The sequence below is a fragment of the Lycium ferocissimum genome, chromosome 3 (genome assembly GCF_029784015.1).
Source record: "Lycium ferocissimum isolate CSIRO_LF1 chromosome 3, AGI_CSIRO_Lferr_CH_V1, whole genome shotgun sequence".
Classification (NCBI taxonomy): Eukaryota; Viridiplantae; Streptophyta; class Magnoliopsida; order Solanales; family Solanaceae; genus Lycium; species Lycium ferocissimum.
The window spans coordinates 6229358-6242927 of record NC_081344.1 but is presented as its reverse complement, the minus strand read 5'-3'; positions in this window follow the sequence as shown (position 1 = coordinate 6242927).

Below are 13570 nucleotides of genomic sequence, written 5' to 3'. Positions count from 1 at the left end.
TTAATGGTTGCTACGAATACAAAATCGGTAAATTTATTAATATTTTTTAAAAGAGAAGACTTGTTTAAAAAGAAACTATTTTCCTCTCCTTGAGATAAAACAATAGCAATATTTAAGCATCAGTTGATACTTTTAATTTTAATTCGATTAATTTAAAAGTGTAAAATACTTATTATTTTTTATCAAATTTTGATTTGGATAATTCTAATTTAAATTATTAAATTAATTTTACATGTTTAAAACAAAACAAAGTAGAAATTGATTTTCTATTTAAACGAAGAAATTCTATTTTTTAATTTTTGGTAAATATTCTCGGTTTAGCTCATTTTACTTGTCGTGTTGTCTTTTGCATGATTTTTTAAGAAAACGTCGATTAGAATTATAATTTGACTAATTTACCTTATTCATTATTTGATTTCCATTTGATATATATTTTTCTACGACATTAATCTCTTTTCACATTTATTGGAGTAAGAATAAAAATAAAAAAAGTAATTAAATTTTATCTTATTTTAAAATATAAATATTTTAAGTATATTTATTTTAGTAAACATAACAAATAAATGACATGGCGGAATAGCAAATACAACAGTTTAATAATTAGATTAGATTTCGCGCTAATATAAAAAAAGAAAGAAAATTGTATGATTTGACTTCCTAACCTTTTGAAGAAAAAACAATTTCATTTGTCCCACTAATGGATTAATACGCACGCGAATGAATCCATCATTATTGACTTAATGAGATACTTTGGAAATTACATGAATATTGTTTGATTTTTTAATATGGGGTGCATTTTTTTTTTGGACATTATTAATTTGCACTATTTTTATGCATATATATATATATATATATATATATATACACACACTATGTTCAAAACACGATTAATATAACATTGTAGTTTGTACTCCGTATCTAAAATTTTATTATATTTGTGTTTACGATGAATACAAAGTCTGCACTTTTTTTTTTGACATTATTTTTTTAATATGGGGTTCACTTTTTTTTTATATTGCTTGATTTTGTTAATATGGGGTCCACTTTTTTTTATCGTGAGTTTGGAGATGGTGGGTTCCACTTTTTTTTTTTATTTTTTTTTATATTGCTTGATGTTGTTTAGTATGGGGTCCACCCTTTATGGGGTGCACTTTTTTTTTTTGGACATTATTAGTTTGCACTATTTTTATGCATATAATATATATACATATATTATGTTCAAAACACGATTAATATAACATTGTAGTTTGTGCTCTGTATCTAAAACTTTATTATATTAGTGTTTGCTACGAATAAAAAGTTTACACTTTTTTTTTTTTAATATTATATTTTTTTTAATATGGGATTCACTTTTTTTTTTTTATATTGCTTGATTTTGTCAATATGGGATACTATGTTCAAAACACGATTAATATAACATTGCAGTTTGTGCTCCGTATTTAAAACTTTATTATATTAGTGTTTGCTATGAATACGCATCGTGCTTAATATGGGGCCCACATTTTTTTTTAACAGTGTTTGTTTTTTAAATATGGGATTCACTTTTTTTTTTTCAATATTGCTTGATTTTGTTAATATGGGGTCCACTTTTTTATTGCTTGATTTTGTTAATATGGGGTCCACTTTTTTTTTCCATGATTTTAGGTGTGGTGGGTTCCACTTTTTGTTAATACTCGATGTTGTTTAATACATTGCAGTTTGTGCTCCGTATTTAAAACTTTATTATATTAGTGTTTGCTACGAATACGCATCGTGTTTAATATGGGGCCCACATTTTTTTTTAACAGTTGTTTGTTTTTTAAATATGATTCACTTTTTTTTCAATATCGTTGATTTTGTTAATAATCATTGCTTGATTTTGTTAATATGGGGTCCACTTTTTTTCCCATGATTTTGGATGTGGTGGTTCCACTTTTTGTTAATACTCGATGTTGTTTATTACTTGATTTTGTTAATATGGGGTCCACTTTTTTATCGCTTGATTTTGTTAATATGGGTCCACTTTTTTCCCATGATTTTGGATGATGAATACTCGACGTTGTTTAATATGGGGCCCACAATTTTTTTTTACAATTTTTTTCTTTAAGGCTTGATTAATATGGGCCCAAATTTTTTTTTTTTTTTTTTTACGGGGTGTCCAAACGACGAAAAAGTGCCCCAAACTCCCTCTTTTTTTTCCCATGATTTTGGATGTGGTGGGTTTCACTTTTTGTTAATACTCGATGTTGTTTAATATGGGGCCCACATTTTTTTTTTAAGTTTAATATGGGGCCCACAATTTTTTTTTACAATTTTTTTCTTTAAGGCTTGATTAATATGGGGCCCAAAATTTTTTTTTTTTTATGGGGGGTCCACAACGGACGACGAAAAAGTGCCCCAAACTCCCTCTTCTAAATGGTAGTAATACGGATCCAAATAATTTTTGACTCATTAAATTATGATCGTTTTATTGATTTGATACATTTTGATTTGTCCAAAAATGACCCAACCTGTTGATTAAACACCCATAGTTCACAGCAAAACCATTCCTCACACCATGAATTAATTGTTATGATTTAAAATAGAAGCTATCAATAAATTAATTGTTAATATTATTTGTAAATGCGTTGTTTCATATGTAATGAATTTGTAATAATCAACTTTTTTTTTTTGTGCTGAAGTGATATGTAGTAATCAACTAGAACTACGAATGAAACTACTAAGCAAAATATTAACCCGTGCTCCAAAAGAAAGGAAATAAGTACTAATCTATACCCTCACTTTCTTGTGCGGAAATAAGTACTCTAAATGATACATAAATGTTTCAAATAAAACCTATTGTTTTTCATATGTGTTTTTGTTCGGAAGTTGAAAATTGAGAAGGAAGAAATTAGTTTGCTCTAGCCAGAATCATACTCAAAGATGGCCTAGGCTGATGACTTCCATTGCACTTTGGAAGAGTGCCAGCTTAAGATCGATTCAAGTGGTCAAGCCTACGTCATAATTTGTGGCTGTGGGAGCCTGCGTTCGCGCCGCCCCTACCCAAACTTAGTCCAAGTAGTTTTGCCTAATCGAACTTCTTTGTTAAATGTGAAGAGTTGCAATTTGGAACTTGCCTTACCCATTGTACTGTGTAAACCCAAACTGGGTATAGATTTCGTAAATTTTGATCTACTTTCTTATTAATTAAGTAAATTATGAATTGGTAAATTTTAGAATTTTCTAAAGGAATCAGGTATTTAAAATTGGGAGTGGGTTATTTGATTCTCTGGATATCTCGTTGGTACACACCTTTTTTTTGTTTCCCGGGCCTCTAGTGAGTTACAGACAGAGTTCGTAAAGGTCAAATCTTTGATGATTCCATCAGATTGAGTTGCGAAAACTTTTGGATCGGTATCCCACATCTGAACCGAATTCTTTTTGGTTAAAGAATCTCTTTCTGGTTGCTCTGGAAGCTGACATGTGTCTTTCGTTAAAATTAAGGGCAAATTTGTGCCAAAATATAATGGGAGGGGATTATTTGGACCGAAAGTATAACGAGGGTTATATTTGAACCTTTTCTGATAGTACAGGGATATATCTGACCCTTTTCCGCATTCTTTACCATCTTAAACTAATTTAGTGTCCCCTAAATTTTAAAATTTCCTTTCTAAATCATATTTATAGATATTAAAGACACTTTCAAGCAGAGTTTTTCACAAAATCAAAATGGTTTTTATTGTGTCAAAATCAAATTAGTACAGAATTGTTATTTGTCAACATCATCACTAAAGTGTAGTAGAAATCATAAATTAGGTAAAAGAATTGACGTGCCAACTAACAAGTAATATATGTAAATTCACGAGAACTCGAGGGTCAAAAGGTGTATGGACCTCCGATGATAACGGAGCAATGCTGAATACTATTATCCCCACAAAGAAAAGAAGAACATAGAGATGATTCTGATTTTCTGCTCATACTTCCTCCCTCTCATTTTAATTGTTGTTTTAACTTAAAAAGATTGTCGTAAAATAATTGTTATTTTGGGATCATTTGGTTCGCGGGCTAAATTATCTCGAGATTATAATCCTTGGACTAATTTATTCCACCTCCCATTTGGGATAAAATATAGTCTCAAGTTTGATGGGATAAGGTGATATATCCAGGATTAAGTTTGGGATTAAATTTACACTGTATTTACTTGATGGTATAAATTTATACGTCAACCAAACACAATATAAATTTAATTCCAAACTTAGTCATGAGATATCCCACCTTATCCCGCTAACTAAACGTAGGAATTCGAGATCAAAGTTGGCAATCACTTTCAACTATACTCTTAGCATTAAAGAAGCATATACAAATAAATAAAAGTAACACAGCAAACTATACATTGTATTAATTAATTTTCTTCAAATAGGACGAAGCAAATAGTTCAGAAGTCTAACGTTAAAATTTGAAGCGGGGGAATTGTAGACATATGTCATTGATACAGTAATGCAATTGCCCTCAGATTACTAGGGCCACAGTTTTAAAGATATGTTTACAAGGTATTGTCAACTCCAAAATCAATAAATGGAACTTTTGAGGAAGAGTAATGAGTTCGAGATCAAGTATGAATAGTACTATAGTCCAAATCATCAAAATGGTCCTTCATAAAATTAAATTGTCTGAAGCAAAGTCAGGATTAGTTTCTCTCATAACCTTTTTTTTTTTTTGGGTTATGAAACCTTTTTTTTTTTGGGTTATGAATTTCTCTTATAGCTACTGAATTTTAGCCATTATAACAAAGTCAGAAAATAATATTTATCACATTAAAGTATGTAAATTTTACTCATTATTATAATTGTAATAAACAAGGTACTATCAACTCCAAAATTAATAAATTGAAACTCTTGAGGAAAGAATAATGAGTTCGAGATCAAGTATGAATACTATGGTCCAAAACATCAAAATGGTCCTTCAAAATTAGGTTGTCTAAAAGCAAAGTCAGGATTAATTTCTTTTACAGCTACTGAATTTTAGCCATATAACAAAGTTAGAAAATTAATTTTTATCACATTAAAGTGTGTAAATATTAATCACTATTATAATAGTAAAATCATATAATTATTTCTGACAGATATTATTCTAGTGGATAAAATTCAATGACCGCCATTGTTCGGTAAATGAGCATTTTCGTTTGTTGCTCCTTTCGGGGACATATATTTAGTAAATGATTTCTTTATTTCTATTGCAACTTATGGATCTTTAGACCACGGTCTAAAGACCATTTTTGAACAAACTGAAAATCTAATGAGAAAACATTATATGTGGTCTAAAACTTTATAAACGTTAGACGGATAGTCTAATAATGTATTATTAGTTCCAAAAATTATATCTGCGCAACTTTTAAAATATAAATAGTAGCCTAAAAAAAGAACATATGCATAAAGTTTCTCACTTTTGATGGTTTATTTATTTTTAATACATTTCCCTTTCTTGAATCTTCAAGTTCAAAGATAAAGCTACAGTATAGAACCAAAAAAGTGGTAGATGCAGATTAAAGTTGATTAATTTGAATGCAGATTAAAGTTGATTCAAAGCTACTGTTTATTCAAAGCTAGCTTGGTAGTTGTGGCAGACTAATTTGAATGCAGATTAAAGTTGATTAACTGTTGCTGTTTTAGGTGTGATCAGACAGTTTGATGTTCTTTCTTATCAAAAAACCCCGTATTTATCAATTGGTTGAAACTTTTAGTACTTTAAATGCGGTGAATAAAATCACTTATTTATTGGCATTTGGCAATGTAAATAAAATTTTGCAGCAAAAAAGATATACTCCCTCTGTCCTAAAAAGATTGATACTTTTCGCTTTTCGAGAGTTAAATTTTTTAATTTTGACTGTGTGATTTAACATAGAATCTTTTATTTTTTCGAAATAAAATTTACATATTTGAAAACTACGTAAAAAGTACCATAAGTCACCATAATTAATAATTTAAAATATTTAAAAGATGTATGAAAAAATTACGGTCAAAGAACAACTCGTTTGACTCTCGAAAAGCGAAAAGTGCAAATCTTTTTGGAACGGAGGGAGTAATTTTTAGTTTTTTTATTATTATAGATTATACGTAAATTATTTTAGATAATTTAATAATATAATAAATCATTTGTAATGTTAGGAGTTATATTGTTTAAACTAGTTAATTTGCCCGCGCTTTGCGCGGTCCTAACGCAATCAAAATATAATAAATATTGTTATAAATTTCATGATGAAATCAATTTTTATTAATCAAATAAGTAACCTAAAAGATGGAATTACTATTTGTAGTCATGGTCTAAAAATACATGAGCAGCCAAAAAAGGAAAAATTAACAGATATTTTCCAACATTTAAAATTTGAATACCATATACAACTACAATATAAAAACATCATAACACAATTGATTAAAGAGAAAATCCATGTAGCCAAAAAAGGCATTCTTAGTTTTTTAGAAATAAAATACCATAAAAAATTGCAATATCGAAATATCCGATACAAGTAATTAAAGAGAAAATCTATTTTAAAAATGAATATTGTAATTTAATTTAGCCACTAAACATTGAAAAGACTCTTATCAAACAATCTTTCTTATCCATAATCTGAAAACAAATGAATATAGGTCACAAAAACCTATTTACAGTAGAAATGTTTCTTCAAGAAACACAAACACTACACCAAAAGAAAGGCTTTTTAGATATTTTCCTTTTTAGCGCAATAAGTTCGCCACAAGAACATTTACCGGCAATTGGTTAATGCCATTAGATCCAAGGTCGCTAAAGCCTTTAGCAGCATTTATTATTAGGGCTAAAGTTTGGTATTGTCGGTAATAATTGATTCTAGAATATAATTAGCGAATTGTTATTGCCGCAAATTAATTGCCACTAAAAGCATATTTTGCTGTAGTGAAACAAAGTATATACAAGAACAAAAGTAAATCAAAAGGAACTCAAGAAAGCAAGTGAATGGAGAAAATAACCTAAACTATGAAGTAGTCTGTCCAAATCATGACAACAGAAGTGGTAAGGTAGAAGCCTTTATATCTTCAATAATTATTTTATCGAGTAAAGGAAGAAACCTAGTAAGAAACAATGTAGCAAATCTGTGCTGGTCGAATCCATGTTTTGCAGTGTTGCAAATCACAAATAATCTATTTGTGGTATATATAAGTCAGGTAACTACTGGAGACTTTAAAAGTTTTTCATAAGGAATTCCAAAGGTTGAAAACTACAGGGATTCTTATTTATCCATAAGGAATATGAAAGGCTATAACAATTATTCTTGGAATTATTTCTCTTGTAAGTACTCTTTTTATGTCCTAATGTAACAGCTGTAATATAACAATCAATTCCTTGTAGCGTCATTAATATATTAACTTTTGTCATTAAAGTCATTGTACCCTTGGTAAAAAAAGTTACAGTGACCTCATTAATATCTTAAATTTTTGGCCTAAAAAATGAGTAAAAAAGTAAAAAATCTCACAAAAAAGATAAATAGCAATTTACGATAATAAAGAGGTGTCACATCACCTAATCTATGTCTAGTTTTATATTAAATATAGATATAACTTAGATAGGAATTAATTATGCATGTATTTATATAATAATGTAAGGATTAATAATGTAGAAGTTGTAATGCACCGATTCATAATACATGATTCCATTAATGTAGGGTTTATTTGTTTTGCTATATTAAAGAAATTAGCATATATGAGGGTGTTTTTGAGTAACACGAAAAGCGGTGGAACCAATGCCCAATAGCACTGAAGACCAGGCGATTAAATTGAAAAAAGTTCATTTTTTTACTCGTTCACCCATATATATTTTTTCGAAATGTTTAAAATATTACTGTAAAGCATTATTTTATATGTTTATTTATCAAATTGACTTCAGTATTTCAAGTTCAAACTTGACATAGAATTTGAACTTGGAATATAGATTTTTAGGAATTCTCTCAATCACCACACTACTTCTACCATACATACGACATTACACGAAGTGAGAGTGCACGGTCAACACACATTCAAAAAACCTAAGTCTATGAGTGTTCGCCCTTGATCTACGCCGATCAGGGGCCCACCTAACATGTGAAATACTCTGTCTGTGGAATACGGTTGCAAGATCGAAACACAAAGGAATTGACGAGGGCCCTACAAGTTTTTTCAACTTTTCACGCGCAAAATTTCGATTGTATTTTTATATCCAAATAAAATATAATTATTAAATATCCCTTTTCAACTTGACTTCAAATGGTAACTTTTTCAAATATAACAACTTCATGTCCAAACGCATTCTAATCATAAGTCTCAGATTAAAATCCTGAAAATGAAGAAGCTTTTTAATAAGAAGTAATATAACCCCTTCATCCATTTATGTGGCGTAAGCTAAATTAGTCGAATCAATATAAAAATTTATCCGTGTTAGATATTTGTGCCCAACTAAACAATTAATCCTAATAATCTACATATTAAAGTGAAAATGCATAGCGTTCTTTTCATTTATATATACAATCAAATCTCTCTATAACATCATACATAGTTGGGTCCGAATTTTTTTGGCTGTTATAGAGAATGGCCGTTATACACCTATAACAAAGATTGACATTTAGATGATATTTTGCTGCTATAGGCAAAAATGATGCATAAAATCTAATTTTTCATTTTTAATTGCCAAATTCTAATCTTAATCACACTTTGTATAACGAGGGAAATCTTTTAATGATGAAAATATATGTATTCAAATAATATTTTTTTGTCATAAATAGTGTATTAAAGGATCAAATATTTGGTCAAAATCTCTACACTAATTATTGGTAATCATTAATATTCTATTTTTATAAAGATGGTTGATTATTATATTACTAAAAAAAGAAGATAATTGTTATATGGAGAGTAATTTTATAAATGGTGTACTGTTATAACGTTGGTTGTTGTTGTTATAGGTAAAATGTTATTATAGAGAAGTAAAATAAAATATAAAAAATCAGTTCCGGAAAAACTTGGTTGTTATAGAGAGGTTTTATTATATACGGATGTTGTTATAGAGAGGTCTGAGTGTGTGTCTCTGTGTGTGTATATACTCCCTCCGTTCACTTTTACTTGGCTACTTTGAACTTTTTACGTTGTTTAAGAAATAATTATTGAAGTGAATAATTTACCTATGTACTCATATTAATTGGTGCATATTTTTATTAGATTTGAAAAATGACTTGAAGTGAGTAATTAATACTATGGGTAAAACAGGAAAAAATAAATTTTCTTTTCTTGATATACTAAAAGTGATAAGTAAAAGTGAAAATCTATTTTTAAAATAATAAACAAATAAAAATAAACGGAGGGAGTATATATTATATTTATTGACTTTGTTATAAATAGCCGATTGGAATGAATATGGTTAGGTGAAGGAAAAAGGGTCAAAAAGGCAGACTAAAAAGAAAGCGACAACAGAAAAGATAAGATTCCTTACCTTGGAAATGACGAATGTTTGGTTTAAAAGTGGACCAACAATTGTCTGTTTTTACAATACAATTAACAGTGGAGAGAATAAATAGAAGTATGGGTTTTCTTGTGCGGCGAGGATTTTTTCTAGCATAATGGTTTTCTTGTGCGGTGAGATTTCTTCTATTTCTGTACACCTGCATAAGATCGCTCACACAAACCATTAGCCCTGAAAAAACCATCAAGAAAAATAAATTATAATAAAAAAGTTCCTTCTAGCAAATTTCTCTTGTTTAATCTGCACAATTCATGATAATTGTGATAAGAAATAAATTAAGTTCCGTTTAATCTGCACAATTCATGATAATTGTGATAAGTTCTGTAAATTAGTTCAACGTTTACCATAAATAATAAATGAAGATAATGATACTTTCCAGCAAGTTCTTGATAATGACGTCGATCGCATGGAAATTACTAATTATGGTAACAATTTATATATGATGTTCAACTCCAAAATTAACAAGTGTTATACAAATTGGAAAAGGTGTATGGTAGTCTTCGTCCTTATAGACGTTGTCAAAAGCTGTCATGACGAATAGATTTATCAACAACATTCTTTTTAATATAGAGTTTACATACACGATTTGTGTGAATTTCGTACCCTTCATCAAAGTGGTATGAGATATATCTTTAAAAAGTATCTAGCGATGTGAGAAATAAAAAAAGATTATGGTCTAATATCATTGCTTTTTCCTGAAGTTAATTTTTTTTTACGATATATTCACTACAACAAAATATGCATTTAGCGGTAATTAATTTGCGGCAATAAGTTAATTGCCGCTAATTATATTCTAATCAATTATTACCCGCAATACCAAAACTTTAGCCCTAATAATAAATGCCGCTTAAAGGCTTTACCGACCTTGATCTAATGGCATTAACCAATTCTTGGTAAATGTTTTTGTGGCAATAAATATTGCCACTAAAAGGAAAATATATTGTCACTAAAAGCCTCTTTTGGTGTAGTGACTAATTTTCTTATCAACGTTAGTACATTACGCGTGTTCCTTGATCTTCACATAAAAGTACTCTGTGCTGGGTACTGATTTCTTATTGATGTTACATACGTTTCTAGTCCTTTGCATAAATAGTGAGAAATATTTTATCTTTAAGAGATTATGGAATGAAAAGAGAGATAACACACACATTACGCGTGTTTCTTGATCTTCGCATTAAAAGCACTTCATACTAGTTACTGATTTTCTTATTGACGTAACATACGTTTCTAGTCCTTCGCATAAATGGCGGGAAATATTGTATATTTCAGACATTATGGAATGAAAAGAGAGATAACACACACTCATTATGTGTGTTTCTTGATCTTCGCATAAAAAAGTACTCCATACTAGTTACTGACTTTCTTATTGACGTTATATATGTTTCTAGTCCTTTGCATAAATAGCGGGAAATAGTTTATCTTTAAGAGATTATGGAATGAAAAGAGAGATAGCACACACACATTACACATGTTTCTTGATCTTCGCATTAAAAGCACTTCATATTGATTACTTACTTTCTTATTGACGTAACATACGTTTCTAGTCCTTCGCATAAATAGCGGGAAACATTTTATCTATAAGAGATTATGGACTGAAAAGAGAGATAACACATACACATTACGTGTGTTTCTTGATCTTCGCATAAAAAAGTACTTTGTACTAGTTACTGACTTTCTTTTTGACGTTACATACGTTTCTAGTCTCATAAATCGGGGGAAATATTTTATCTTTAAGAGATTATGGAATGAAAAGAGAGATAACACACGCACACACACACATTTCGCGTGTTTCTTGATCTTCGCATAAAAAAGTACTTTGTACTGGTTATTGACGTTACATACGTTTCTAGTCCTTCTCATAAATAGGGGAAATATTTTATCTTTAAGAGATTAGGGAATGAAAAGAGAGATAACACTCACACACACACACATTACGCGTGTTTCTTGATCTTCGCAGAAAAAAGTACTTTGTACTAGTTACTGACTTTCTTATTGAGGTTACATACGTTTCTAGTCCTTCGCATAAACAACAGGAAGTATTTTATCTTTAAGAGATTCTGGAATGAATAGAGAGATAACACACACACACATTATGCGTGTTTCTTGACCTTCGCATTAAAAAATACTTTGTACTGGTTACTGACTTTCTTATTGACGTTACATACGTTTCTAGTCCTTCGCATAATTAGCAGAAAATATTTTATCTTTAAGTGATTATGAATAAAAAGAGAGATAACACACACAAAAAGTTGTTCTCAACCGTTGTCTCAGTTTAATTAACTTGTCCTATAATAGTCTGTCTGACCGAATTTTTGGAAGTCAAAAATGATTATGTTTTTCTAAAAAAGAATATGTTCAATTTAGAAGTTGAGTTGTTGAACTAAGGTCTTAGGAAAAAATAATATTAATTGAGTAGTAGTAGAATCTGTATCTTTAAAAGCTGAAAAAAGTAATCCTTCTTTCAAAAGCACTTTTAGAATCTTGTTCAAGCACAAAATATTTCTTTAATATTAATAATTAATAACGGTATTCAAATTGATTAGTCAAACACAAATCGTTACTTTAACTAAAAATAAAACAACAAAGAACATATTAAATAGTAATCCTACAAGTGATCCTATAGAGAGATTGAACGCACATGTAACTTACCCTTTCTTTACGTGCTATAGGATCAAGCTTCCGAATGACACCTGCGCTCAAAGGAAAGAAAAAAAATCTATTCAAAATAAATTAATTTTAGAAAAATTGACGAAACACTATAAGACAAGATGTCACTTTTTGATCGTAAGATGACTAAAATAGTTGATGCGACAGTTAAAACAACAATAACAACAACGATGATTGTATTATCATTTTCAACTGAATTTTGAGAAATGAACCAATAAAATACCACCACTAGTTGTCACCAAACTACCTAGAGAATGGGTCGCCCATACACCTATCGAGGACCCATTATTTGTATTTTCCCAGCACAAATCCGTTCCTACAAACTGGAATAGTGATAAGTTTTGTAAATTAGTTCTAGGTTTAGCACAAATAATAATAAATGAAGATAATGGTATCTTCCAACACGTTCTTGATAACAACAAAATAAAACAATAAGGAGCATACGCATGGAATATTCCTGAGTTATGTACCAGTTTTCTCAATGAGAGTTTTACTAGAAACTTAAGCTAAATATATAGCTTTTCAGGATAATATAATTTTTCAATACAGTTTATAAGATTTTCAAAATAACTAATTGAATCTGCATATTTTGATTTCTCAAGAAAAATGCTCGCTCAACTTTTTACACCGTTTTGAATAAGTATGAAATTTAAAATATATATTATAAAAGGAATAATAAAAGACAAAATAAACTATTAATTCAAAATTAGTTTTGATGGGAAAAATGTGAATAAAAGACAAAATAAACTATTAATTCAAACTTAAAATTATTTTATTTTGATATATATAGGAAAAATGTATTTACTGTAGTATTGTTCGAATTTCAAAATAGCAAGTTTCACATAAATTTGGAAAAGGAATTTGTTACCGTCCTTATAAATATCGTCAACTGTTGACAAATAAATCAGCAACGAAAAAAATCCTTGTAAAAATTAGCTTTACTTATACAAATTACGTGAATTTATTTAGCCTTTAAAGAAGTGGTATAAGAATATATCTTAAATAGGTGTCTCATGAAGTGAGAAATGAAAAAAAAAAAAAAAAAACTTATAAATGTCCAATGTCATCGCTTTTTTTCACCCCTCCCCAAGAGTTTTTTTTTTTGCTCCCTCGGTGACTCGAACCCACAACTTTCGGGTCAGAGGTAGAGAATGCTTACCACATGAACCCCCGCTTGTCCAATTCAGTGTCTCTTCTGAGGTCAAAAGTTTTCACGAGATATTGACTTTCTTCTTAGTGTTATGTAAGTCTTTTATCATTCCCATAAAAAGCACGAGATATTAGTCTCTTATCAACGTCATATATATTAAAAAAGCGCAAAATATTATCTTGAAAAGATTATAAATAAAACAAAACGAATTAGATATATATAAGTTGTTCAAGATTTCGTTTCAGTTTAACTTACTGTATAAGACAAGATGTCACTTTT